This window comes from Rhinoderma darwinii, chromosome 1 (assembly GCF_050947455.1).
Source record: "Rhinoderma darwinii isolate aRhiDar2 chromosome 1, aRhiDar2.hap1, whole genome shotgun sequence".
Lineage (NCBI taxonomy): Eukaryota > Metazoa > Chordata > Amphibia > Anura > Rhinodermatidae > Rhinoderma > Rhinoderma darwinii.
The window spans coordinates 131,384,495-131,396,356 of record NC_134687.1 but is presented as its reverse complement, the minus strand read 5'-3'; positions in this window follow the sequence as shown (position 1 = coordinate 131,396,356).

Here is an 11,862-nt window from a genome sequence, read left to right as displayed (position 1 = left end):
ATTGTGCACAGAGAAATAAGTATTTGATCCCCTACCAACCATTAAGAGTTCAGCCTCCTCCAGACCAGTTACACGCTCCAAATCAACTTGGTGCCTGCATTAATGACAGCTGTCTTACATGGTCACCTGTATAAAAGACTCCTGTCCACAGACTCAATTAATCAGTCTGACTCTAACCTCTACAACATGGGCAAGACCAAAGAGCTTTCTAAGGATGTCAGGGACAAGATCATAGACCTGCACAAGGCTGGAATGGGCTACAAAACCATAAGTAAGACGCTGGATGAGAAGGAGTCAACTGTTGGTGCAATAGTAAGAAAATGGAAGACATACAAAATGACTGTCAATCGACATCGATCTGGGGCTCCATGCAAAATCTCACCTCGTGGCGTATACTTGATCCTGAGGAAGGTCAGAGCTCAGCCGAAAACTACACGGGGGAACTTGTTAATGATCTCAAGGCAGCTGGGACCACAGTCACCAAGAAAACCATTGGTAACACATTACGCCGTAATGGATTAAAATCCTGCAGTGCCCGCTAGGTCCCCCTGCTCAAGAAGGCACATGTACAGGCCCGTCTGAAGTTTGCAAATGAACATCTGGATGATTCTGAGAGTGATTGGGAGAAGGTGCTGTGGTCAGATGAGACTAAAATTGAGCTCTTTGGCATTAACTCAACTCGCCGTGTTTGGAGGAAGAGAAATGCTGCCTATGACCCAAAGAACACCGTCCCCACTGTCAAGCATGGAGGTGGAAACATTATGTTTTGGGGGTGTTTCTCTGCTAAGGGCACAGGACTACTTCACCGCATCAATCGGAGAATGGATGGAGCCATGTACCGTCAAATCCTGAGTGACAACCTCCTTCCCTCCACCAGGACATTAAAAATGGCTCGTGGCTGGGTCTTCCAGCACGACAATGACCCGACACATACAGCCAAGGCAACAAAGGAGTGGCTCAAAAAGAAGCACATTAAGGTCATGGAGTGGCCTAGCCAGTCTCCAGACCTTAATCCCATCGAAAACTTATGGAGGGAGCTGAAGATCCGAGTTGCCAAGCGACAGCCTCGAAATCTTAATGATTTACAGATGATCTGCAAAGAGGAGTGGGCCAAAATTCCATCTAACGTGTGCAAACCTCATCATCAACTACAAAAAACGTCTGACTGCTGTGCTTGCCAACAAGGGTTTTGCCACCAAGTATTAAGTCTTGTTTGCCAAAGGGATCAAATACTTATTTCTCTGTGCACAATGCAAATAAAAATATATAATTTTGACAATGTGATTTTCTGTTTTTTTTTTTATTTTTTATATAATCTATCTCTCACTGGAAAAATTAACCCAGCCTAAAAATTCTAGACTGTCCATGTCTGACAGTGGGCAAACTTACAAAATCAGCAAGGGATCAAATACTTATTTCCTTCACTGTATATATATAATCTATATATATACATATTTTGTATGATATACTTTTTGATAATACAAAGCTATATACAGTACTATTATATTGATCCATAACATGGTCTATGCGAATTTTTTTTTATTATGTCTTATTGTTTCATATTCATTATATTGTTTTATATCTGGAATATATATATATATATATATATACACACACACACACACACACACACACACACACACACACACAAACACACACTTGTTGTATTTCTACTTGGTTCTTAGGGGACCTTGACATTGTATGTTGTTGTCTTGTTTTTTGTATATATTGGTTTTATTACTTTCTGTTTTTGTACTTTTTCTTTTCCATTTTACACTATTATGCCTAAGAATATTATGTATTAAATAACTTTTTTTTGCTACAATTTACTTTTTGTAGCCATAACACTATCTTACACTCACTTGTTTGCATCTGAGACAAAATACTATTTATACTAAGGAAATCACGATTTACACCAGTTTATGGTTCTTATATAACTTGTGTTTTAGTCTCCCCTTAGAATCCTTGTATTTTGATCATATCTTGATCTGGTACACTCTGCTGTCGCCAGACACAGACGCGATCCTGCGCATGCGCCGGGAAGATTGTCTGCCTGAGCGCTGTGTATGCACGTCGTCATGGTGACCTGCGTCTGTTGTCACTCATACGTCAGACGCACTTGCCGCGTTGACGCGCATTGGGCATGCAGCCATTCCGTCATGGTGGATTTGTGCTGATTTTTCCATGACTCAGGTGTGTTCAGACTTCCTCCTACTATATATGCCCACTTCCTGACGAAGCTGCAGGACTGTGAAACGTGCGCCGGTTTTCGGCTGGGTTCACACAACCTATTTTCAGACGTAAACGAGGCGTATTATGCTTAGTTTTACGTCTGAAAATAAGGCTACAATACGTCGGCAAACATCTGCCCATTCATTTGAATGGGTTTGCCGACGTACTGTGCAGATAACCTGTCATTTACGCGTCGTCGTTTGACAGCTGTCAAACGACGACGCGTAAAAATACAGCCTCGTCAAAAGAAGGGCAGGACACTTCTTTCAGACGTAAATTGAGCCGTTCTTCATTGAACTCAATGAAGCACAGCTCAAAATTTACGGCGGTCAGAGAAGCCTCGCAAAATGCGAGGAGCTTTTACGTGTGAAACGACGCAGCTGTTTTCTCCTGAAAACAGTCTGTCATTTCAGACGTAAAAGCCTGCTACCGTGTGCACATACCCTTTTTCTTCTTGACAGGCTCCATCATTATGTCCAAAAGGTAATGTTGTGCTTTATTCCTAGGTCCATGCCCTCTATGGGGATATAGCCTCTGTGAATACCTATAGACTCACCCTAAGTCTCCATGTACATTATTGTTTTTAGTTACCCCTCTCTTCACCCACTTGTCAGTGTTCTTCCTGTCCGTACAGGGGACCGGTGCAGAGAGTTCAGCTACCTGGAATGAGGCATGGGGCAAGATCGGGGAGCCAGGCTTCGCCATCCTTTCCCCGATTTAAAAACAGCCTCGGGCTAACACCCCTTAGTCCCACTCCCCCCGGACTACTAACCTTTGGTAAAGCGAGCTCCTAAGCTGGATCCTAGTGTACTCCGGAGGTGAGGAATATGATGGGCGCATCGAGCTCTGGTGGCATTGCTTGCAGATGCGGCCATTTTGGGGAAGACCTAACCACAGGTCTTCCCCTAACTCCCAGAGTGTCGGAACCCGCAGTAATGGTGACGCGCGTCTTGCAGTATAGACGGCAGTGTCACCGGAACGGATGTTGGACCACTTCAGGTCGGGAAATGTGTGGAAGACCACCTATCACACAAGATTGTCAAGAGATCACAATGGTGTGCACCACCCAATAAAGTCATATGATTGAGGAAGGGAAAGGGGGAAGAAAGTATGTGATCTGTAATTAAGAGTTAACTTTTATTGGTATGCATTAAATGAACAATTAAGCTAAAAGTTCAATGGTGCACCAAGGTATGTGTGAGTGACCCCCAAACTCACATACCTGTGGGCCATGTGTAGTAAAGTATGGTATATGGATAATAAATGGATTGTGTTGCTGTCAACAGTGCTTCAGTGAGGGAAACACTATTGCGCTACCATGCTTGAAGTCTAAGACTGCAGCTATGCAAATAAGGGCAATGGTAGCCGATAGCACTACCATGCGGCTGTGCTGCAGCACAGTGTGAATGTGACCTTGCTATATACGCCCCCAGGTAAAGATCTAGGTGAACCAAAACCTGAGCGTGTGGCACAGTGATGGCTGCAGAGCTGTCAATTGTATAGCAATGTGATCGCCATGCTGAGTGACATAAGGCTTTGAGAAGGTAGAATAAATTTTATTATGAATCAAAAGCAGTATGTGCAGATGTAAGGCAGTAGGTTGATCGTGTTGTGTTTCACATCTGCAGGAACAGCTGGGGTTGCCTAGCTGTGGCCGCGCTCAGCATCAGCTGAGAGGCGGTAACGCAACACTCTGCCGAAGAGTGACAACTGTCAGTGGAGTCAGACTTGGCAAGTGTAATGGTTCTCAGAACGGAGCGATGCCTCCAGTGCTGAGAGATCAAGGAGCCCCGCAGGATGAGCTGTCCTGCAAGGCAGCAGCCCTGATCCAGTGAGTGCACCAATGACAGGACCGCTCGGTGAATTCACCGGCGGTCAGAAAGAGCGTAGCGGCTGGTGAGAGTTCACACCCAGCCGCTCAAAAATGACAGCGGGGTGTGCTTGTGCGGACAGCACGTTGGTGCTGTGAGCCCAATGATAAGACCGAACGGCGGGTTCACTGGCGGGACCCCTAGAAGAAGCCAGAATGCTGGCGAAACGCGCGTCGGGTTCTCTAATATTTTAATGTCCACTGGTGCACTTAGGGCCATAGTTGCCATATCTAGGCTCATTTGCTATCGATTGCTTCCACTGCATTGCTGACAGCAGCCGGCTGTTCAACTTACAGCACGAGCGTGCTATTAGCGCAGCACACCCTGCTGTTACTCCCGAGCAGCTGGGTGTCAGCTCCTACCAGCCGCTACGCTCCTTTCGACCGTCGGTGAACCCACCGTGCGGTCTTATCATTGGGCTCACAGCACCAACGTGCTGTCAGCACAAGCACACCCCGCTGTCATTTTTGAGCGGCTGGGTGTGAACTCTCACCAGCCGCTACGCTCTTTCTGACCGCCGGTGAATTCACCGAGCGGTCCTGTCATTGGTGCACTCACTGGATCAGGGCTGCTGCCTTGCAGGACAGCTCATCCTGCGGGGCTCCTTGATCTCTCAGCACTGGAGGCATCGCTCCGTTCTGAGAACCATTACACTTGCCAAGTCTGACTCCACTGACAGTTGAGTCACACTTCGGCAGAGTGTTGCGTTACCGCCTCTCAGCTGATGCTGAGCGCGGCCACAGCTAGGCAACCCCAGCTGTTCCTGCAGATGTGAAACACAACACGATCAACCTACTGCCTTACATCTGCACATACTGCTTTTGATTCATAATAAAATGTATTCTACCTTCTCAAAGCCTTATGTCACTCAGCATGGCGATCACATTGCTATACAATTGACAGCTCTGCAGCCATCACTGTGCCACACGCTCAGGTTTTGGTTCACCTAGATCTTTACCTGGGGGCGTATATAGCAAGGTCACATTCACACTGTGCTGCAGCACAGCCGCATGGTAGTGCTATCGGCTACCATTGCCCTTATTTGCATAGCTGCAGTCTTAGACTTCAAGCATGGTAGCGCAATAGTGTTTCCCTCACTGAAGCACTGTTGACAGCAACACAATCCATTTATTATCCATATACCATACTTTACTACACATGGCCCACAGGTATGTGAGTTTGGGGGTCACTCACACATACCTTGGTGCACCATTGGACTTTTAGCTTAATTGTTCATTTAATGCATACCAATAAAAGTTAACTCTTAATTACAGATCACATACTTTCTTCCCCCTTTCCCTTCCTCAATCATACCACTTCAGGTCCGCGGCCATCTTGGGAGGACAGCGGGAAATTCAAATCTTCCCAGCTATAAAAACGGGACATACACAGGTAAGCACACTGATATACTATTAGTATATGTCTGCTAATACTTATCTACAGGATTGATTGGAGTTTATCCTTATCCTCTGTGTAATATGGATCCTTCTCGACCGGATGGTATTCCAGATATGTCCGAGAGTCATGTGAGTCCTCCAGCGGATTTAAAGGTATACCCACTTACTAATTATATAGGTATTTTACCTCCCTCCCCTCTTTATCGTTTTTAGGAAAAAGAGCCCTCTCTGAGGCAAACAGACCTAAAAAAAAGAAGTTTAAATCGTTTAATATTCTACCTGCGGGAAAAAAACTGTGGGATACGCATAAAAAGCAATTATGCCAGGATCACATTGTAAAATTATTGAAGGAAGAACAACCTTCATTTACGTCCGAATTGAAAACGATAAAACGTGAAGTAAAACAGTCAGTGGCCTCTTTTATACCACCTCGAGATACTCCATCTGTGTCCCAGGCAATAAGACCTAGAAGTGGGTCAGAAGTGGGCTCCCCAGACTCAAGAATCAGAGCAGGAATGTGTTAATCTGTCTGAAGGTGAACTGGAAGAGAGAGAGGATCAGATTCAGTCATCCTCATCCGCTCATGAAAGGAAGTTTTATTTCTCTTCAGAAATTACAGATACCTTGATACAAGCGATTAGAGAAACCATGGGTATTGAGGATGAAGATCAACCCCGTTCCATTCAAGACTAAATGTTTGGAGGCCTTACGGAAAGGAAAACAAAAGTGGGAGGACTCAGAAAAAAGAATTTAATAATAGACTTCTCTTTGACGCCGAAGATACAAAATCCTGGGATGAAATTCCAAAAGTAGACATCCCGGTCGCAAGAGTAGCAAAAAAGACGGCAATCCCCTTTGAAGATTCATCACCGTTAAAAGATCCTATGGACCGTAAGGCAGACGGTCCTCTAAAGAGAACGTGGGAGTCTTCACCCGCCTTAGTCTCAACCAACATTGCGGCTACATCTGTAGCAAGATCAATGTTCATATGGTTAACTCAATTATAAAACCATTTGATAATGAAGACTGCTAGAGAAGACATTCTAGAAACTCTTCCTCTACTTAAAATGGCAACAGGTCTTTGGTAGATGGATCAGCTGAGTCGGTCAGGTTATCTGGCAGAAATGGGGCCCTATCCAACACCGATAGAAGAGCATTGTGACTCAAGACATGAACGGGGGACACAAAATCAAAACATAGTTAGTGTTCTATCCCTTTCTCAGGATCCTTGATATTCGGACCACTCCTTGATAATATCTTAGAGAACGCATCTGATAAAAAGAAAGGGTTTCCAAAAGAGAAACCAAAAAGGACGCCTCAGTTTCGAAGATTTCATCTACAACCGGGCTATAGAGGTAAAGGGAAGTCTGATCGCTGGAGTTAACCCAAAGGGGGAAGAGGTCGAGGATTTCTTCTCAACCCCAAAAATTCATTCCAACCCACAAAACAATGACACCAGGCGTGTGGGAGGGAAGACTTCTACACTTTCGCAGAGAGTGGATCACGATATCCCAGAATCCTTGGGTGCTATGAATTATAAAAGAGGGATACAAAATAGAATTTTCCTTTCTAGCGTCAGAAAGATTTCAGGTAACTTCGTACCAATCGAAAAATCTTCAACAGGTCCTCATTCAAAAATTTTCTTGATAAAAAAGCTGAACGGATCCCTGCAGGACGATCATCAACCCCAAAGGTTTAAACAAGGGGGTAAAATATCGGAAGGTCAAGATGGATTCCTTCCGAACTACTACTTCACTAATAAATCAAGGGGCATCAATGTGTACAATAGATCTTAAAAAAAGCCTATTATCACATCCCGATCCACCCTTTATATAAAAAATATCTGAGATTTGCAATCCAAGATGGAGCCTCTATTCTTCATTACCAATTTTGTTGGTCTCCCTTTCGGAATCTCCCCTAGGGCGTTTATGAAGATTATTGCAGAAGTTATGGTGTTTCTAAGGAAGCAAAATGTGATTATCATTCCATATCTAGATGACTTTCTTCTAGTGGCAGATACCCCATCCATCCTAAGAAGTAAACAAACCCAAGTACTGACCCTTCTACAAAGTTTGGGTTGGTTGATAAACTTCAAGAAATCAAATCTTTCTCCCCCAAAAAAAAAATATTTCTTGGAGTTCTATTGGACTATTCCCTTCAATATTCCTTTCTACCAAAGGGAAAACAACTTCACCTACAAAACGAGATCAGGAAGTTTTTGATGAAAAACAGCTGTTCGGTAAGAGAGGGGATGCGGATCCTGGGTTTGATGACATCCTGTATCCAATCCATCCCGTGGAGCCAATTCCACTCTCGAAAATTACAAAATCTGATTCTATCCCAGTGGGATTATAAACAAGTGTCCCTAAATTCTAAAATATTGATTCCCGGGTCAGTGAAGACATCACTCCTCTGGTGGGTGTCTTTAAACTACCTAAACAGAGGAGTTCCATGGAAGTTTTCTCCATACGTGGTAGTCACCACAGACGCCAGCAAACAAGGTTGGGGGTCTATAATTCAAGACAAACACTTCCAAGACTTCTGGTCTCCGCAAATAGGAAAGATGTCTTCAAACTACAGGGAACTGAGAGCAGTTTCGGAAACCCTCAAGCAAGCTCAACCACTAGTAAACCACTAGTAAAAGGGAAACATATAAGGATATTGTCAGACAACATCAGAGCAGTATCCTTTCTTCGTCACAAAGGGGGAACAAGACATGCTCATCTCCAAGCTCTCTCTGCCCAAATTTTCAGCTGGGCAGAGGAAAATGTCCTGTCCGTATCAGCAGTCCACTTAAAAGGGCACAGAAAATATAGATCAGCCGACTTTCTGAGCCGGAAGAAAATCAATCCAGGAGAATGGTCTTTGAACAAAAAAAATCTTTCAATCTCTAACCCAGAAATGGGGTCTTCCTCAAGTGGATCTATTTGCCACCAAACAAAATACTCAGGTAGATACAGTTTTTTTCCCTAAACTCCAGAGACAACCCAGTAAGAGTAGACACGCTCTTCTATACCGCTGGGTCACACTCAATCTCCGATATATGGGTAAGTGCATCTATCGGACTTAAACTTGGCTTTATGCCGTTTTTCCAAGGCACCAATCACTTTTGAGTTATTACAGGCCTTTTTGAGTTAGGCATATTGTCCCTCTTTGCACAGCTTACACTTCAAATGACTCCTATTTTGATGCACCCTATGTTGGAGCTACATTGAGCCACAGTAATTGTGCATACCATCAGTGTATTATACATATATACTGCTATCAATGTATACATATGTGATCCGTACTAGGATTTATTTTAGATTCTCTGTCTATGTCATTCAGTGTATTTTATGTTATCAATAAAGATGTTTAATTCTTTCATATGTTGATATGTATGGACTCTCTTTTTCTCTTGTTTACCAGTAAGAGTAGATGTGTTGTCCTATCAGTGGGACATGAAGCTGGCTTACGCGTTTCCTCCATTCCCTCTAATTCCATAAGTATTAAGGAAGGCTCAAGAGGAGTTAACTAACCTAATTATAATTCTTCCATACCTGGCTAAAGAGGAGCTGGTTTCCAAACCTGAGCCCGTTGGCATTGGAAGACCCTATCATACTCCCGGTAAAAAGGGACCTGCATTTTATCAAGAAGTGGAGACTCTAAATCTATCAGCATGGATCCTGAAAGGCAAACCCTGAGAAAACATGGGATTTCAGAAAAGGTCATCTCAACCTTTCTTTTAAGCCATAATGAGGTAACTTCAAAGTTCTACCATAAAATCTGGAAAAAATTCTGTTCCTTCACCACACTATTTCACTACATAATTCGCTCTATGTCCAAACGCGACATGGCACTGAAAATCAATTCAGCAAAATCTGCGCTCTGAAATCCAAATGGTGCTCCTTCCCTTCTGAGCTCTGCCGTGGGTCTAAACAGCAGTTTAGTACCACATATGGGGTATTGCCGTAATTGGGAGAAGTAGCTTTACACGTTTTGGGGTGCTTTTTATTCTTTATTCCTTGCAAATATTTTTTTAAAATATTTTTTCATAAAAGAAGTAGATTTTCACTTTCAGAGGCAAACTCCAATGGATATAGCAAAAGATCTGTGGGGCCAAGATGCTAACTATACCCCTAGATAAATTCCTTGAGGTGTGTAGTTTCCAAAACCGTGTCACTTTTGGGTAATTTTCACTGTTTTGGCCGCACAAGACCTCTTCGGACATGGTGCCTAAAATAGATTCTAAAAAAAAAAGGAGGGCCCAAAATCAACTAGGTGCTCTTTTGCTTCTGAGGCCTGTGTTTTAGTCCATTACCACACTAGAGCCACATGTGAGATATTTCTGCAGAATCTGGGCAATAAATATTGAGATGCGTTTCTCTGGTAAAACCTTCTGTGTTATAGAAGAAAATGTACTACAAATTAATTTCAGCAAAAAAAATAACATTTGTAAATTTCCCCTCTATTTTGCTTTAATTCCTGTGAAGGGTTAAGAAACTTTCTGAATGCTGTTTTTAATACTTTGAGGGGTGCAGTTTTAATATGGGGTGATTTATGGGGTCTATCTAGTACATAAGGCCCTCAAAGCCACTTCAGAACTGAACTGGTCCTTGAAAAATAGCCTTTTGAAATTTTCTTGAAAATGTGAGAAATTGCTGCTAAAGTTCTAAGCCTTGTAACGTCCTAGAAAAAAAAAATAATGTTCAAAAAATTATGCAAATATAAAGTAGACATATGGAATATGTGAAATAGTAACTATTTTGTGTGGTATTACTATCGGTTGTACAAGCAGATACATTTAAAATGAGAAAAATCATAATTTTTGCCAATTTTCTCAAAATTTTGGTGTTTTTCACAAATAAGCAATGAATTTATTGACCAAATTTTTCTACTAACATAAAGTACAATATTTCACGAGAAAACAATCTCAGAATCGCTTGGATAGGCAGAAGCATTCCAGAGTTATTACCACATAAATTGACACGTCAGATTTGAAAAAATGGGGCTGGTCCTGAAGGCCAAAATGAGCTTGGTCCTGAAAGGGTTAACTTTCCCCTGAGAGTGAAGAGAACTGCAAGAATAGGGAGAGGTGCATATCTACACATATGGTCTGAGGTCTGTATTACTTCAGGGGTCTGGATTTATTTAAGGGGTCTGATCTGTATTCCTTTTGGGGTGTGATGAAGTCACATTCACTATTTGTGACTCAAATGATGTAGGTTGGGGGGGGGGGTGCTATATAGATGGGGGCAGGGCATAAGGTTAAACAAATTTCATACAGCACTTTCTTTAATCTCTCCTAAAATGTGAAAAGTATGGTGTGAATAATTAAATTCATAGACAGCAATCAAAGATCATAAAAAATATGAGGAATTAAATTAGAAAGTATATCAGGAGGTTGCAGAACTTATTATACAAAAAAAATAAATCTTTATTTATATAAAACTAGCAAAGTTCTAAAAAAGGCAGAAACATTTTTCAGTATGTAATAAAAGTAATCTCAATCATAGGCCGGATTCACACAAGCGTGTGCGTTTTGCGCGCGCAAAAGATCCATAACAGCTCCGTGTGTCAGCAGCGTATGATGCGTGGCTGCGTGATTTTCGCGCAGCCATCATTAGGACACTCTGTTTATATGCTTCCGTGTGTTGCGCGTGACTTTCACGCACCCTTTGACTTCAATGGGTGCGTGATGCGCGAAAAACACACAAATATAGGACATCGTGAGTTTTACGCAGCGGACACACGCTGTGTGAAAATCACGGACAGTCTGAATGGCCCCATTGACTAACATAGGTCCGTGCGAGGCGTGTGAAAATCACGCGCGTTGCACGGACGTATTATACATTCGTCTGAATAAACCCTTAGGCCTCATGTACATGACCGTAAAGATTTTTACTGTCCGCAAATACGGATGCACATTCGTAGCCGTCCGCAATTGCAGAAGCACCCATAGACTTTTATGGGCAAGTCTGTGCCGCAATTGCGGACAAGAATAGGACATGTTCTATATTTTGCGGATCATTTCTACGGCTTGGACACACATCCTTAAATATACGAAAGGGTGTCTGTGGCTTATAGAAATGAATGGGTCCGCAATTTCATCCATAATCACCCGATCTGTAATTACAGATGAAAACTACGGTTGTGTGCATTGAAGGGAACCTGTCACCAGCATTTCACCTATTAAACCAGCAATACCTGGTGGTAGTGGGTGAAAGATCATTTCTATATAACCTAGAATTGTCTTCTTAGTCGGCTCTGTAGCTTTAGTATTCAGCTTTTTAGTGTTCCCACACCGTATGCTAATGAGCAGAAGAGAGTCAGATCTTCTCTTGAAAAGAGTCAAATCTTAGTTTGAAAAAAGTCATATTTTC